We start from the raw sequence: 1,786 nt of genomic DNA on the forward strand, positions 1-1,786 counted from the left end.
CTCCTGCCTGCACCGCACCCCGGCCCCTCCGAGCCCTGCTCCTGCATGCACCGCGCCCCGGCTCCCCTGGGCCCCCGCTCCTGCGTACGCCGTGCCCCGGCTCCACTGAGCCCCTGCTCCTGCGTGCACCGAGCACTGGCTCCCACGGGCCCCATCAGGCAGTGGGGAGCCAGGGCAGTGGGAGCAGCACCCGGGCTGCCTGGGGCTCCCTCCCCGAAGGCCTCCCAGGGGTGGGCTGGGGGGGATGCCTGGCGAGCCGCCCTGCGGTGCGGGGAGGTGCACGGTGCTGCAYGGGCAGCTCTGCTCACCCCTTGCACTGGCCCAGGGAGCAGGAGGGAGCAAAGAGCCTGCCCCTGCGCCCACAGCACTGTCCTGCACAGGGGATGGCCCCGGCASGGGGGCCGGGAGCCAGGGCTGGGGTGACCTGCTGCATCCCGCTCCTCCTGGGGCTGTGGCCGTTTGCTCCGGGCTGAAGGAGTGTCACGGGTGCCGGCGCGTCCCCACCGCCTTGCTGCCTGCCCCGCTTGGAAGCGGCAGCTTTGGCTCCGCGCGGTCCGCGACTGCTCCCGCAGCCCGCTGGGGCCAGCACCCGCGTGGGCAGCGCTYGCCTCCGCCGCTCCGTCCGGCTCTGAGCGGGGAGCTGGCACCGCACCCCGGCGGCGGCGAGGGCCGCGGGGCGAGCGGGGGCTTTCCTCGCAGCGATGCGCCTGCCCGGATCCACCTAGCTGCCCCCCCCCGGGGCTGCTGACCCCAGGCGCGGGCCGGCTCTGACCGCGGTGGGTTTTAGTCACTKGGACTTTGGTGTGGGAGGAGAGGAAGGCCACGGAGTCGCAGGCCCTGTTTGTCATTACTGGTTTCCTGAGCTTTCCTGTAAACCCCATGTTTCACTTTCAGAAAGAGAAGGATAATTCTCCGCCGAGGTGTATGCGGCAGGAGATGATTTCTCCTTCAAGAAGCAACTCTCCTTCCTTTGACAGAGAAAAAAACAGCAGGCTTTAATCCTCACCGCCACTTCTTAGCTCTCCCCGTGGAGAGGACAAGGCACTCGAGGCTTTAATTGCAGCAAAGGAGATTTAGGATGGACATAGCAAAAACTTCCTAGCCGTTCAGGCAGTTAGACACCGGAACGGATTGCTTGGGGAGAGAGCGGCAGCCGCGTCTCCGGGAGGGTCTAGAAAGATCAGCAGAGGTTTGCCAGAAGTGCTCCGGGTACGGCCGGTGCCCTCCTGSAGCAGGGGACACTCGGTGACCTCTCGAAGCCTCTCCCAGCTCCTGCGTTTCCATGGCCGGTGCTAAAGATCCCGTGTCCTTTCCCATCACCCTGGACACCTGCCACTTCCCTCCTCTTTGCTAAGCCTCAGTGCCAGCACCATTAGTGAGAGTTGTTATTGAAGGGAAAATACGGGCTCCGGCATCCATCACCGCCGGTAAGTGCTGGCGGCGGGAGGCTGTTTGACATCGTAGCAATCGCAGCCTCCTAAATCACGCGGCAAGGCCTCCGCTGGAGGAATGCGTCTGGTTTATATTGCCCCGGTCTCATTTGCAGCTCTGCTAACGTGTGCTGGGATCCTGTCACATCTCAGACACCCGGGCAGCATTGGGACYGTCTGCTGGAGAAGATGCACTTCATGTGCTGGTGGTCAGCTGTGGGTAATTTTTTCCAGTGGTCGTCAATGAAATCCTACCTTGARGACAGGACACAGGGGCTACTCATTAAAATCCTGCTGGTTCCACTAAAGAGAAAGCAGATTTCGGAGTGATCTACTACGTATTATTTTGGTCCTTT

The sequence above is a fragment of the Rhea americana genome, unplaced genomic scaffold, assembly GCF_003343005.1.
Source record: "Rhea americana isolate MKP2758 unplaced genomic scaffold, rheAme1 scaffold_4, whole genome shotgun sequence".
In the NCBI taxonomy this organism is placed as follows: domain Eukaryota; kingdom Metazoa; phylum Chordata; class Aves; order Rheiformes; family Rheidae; genus Rhea; species Rhea americana.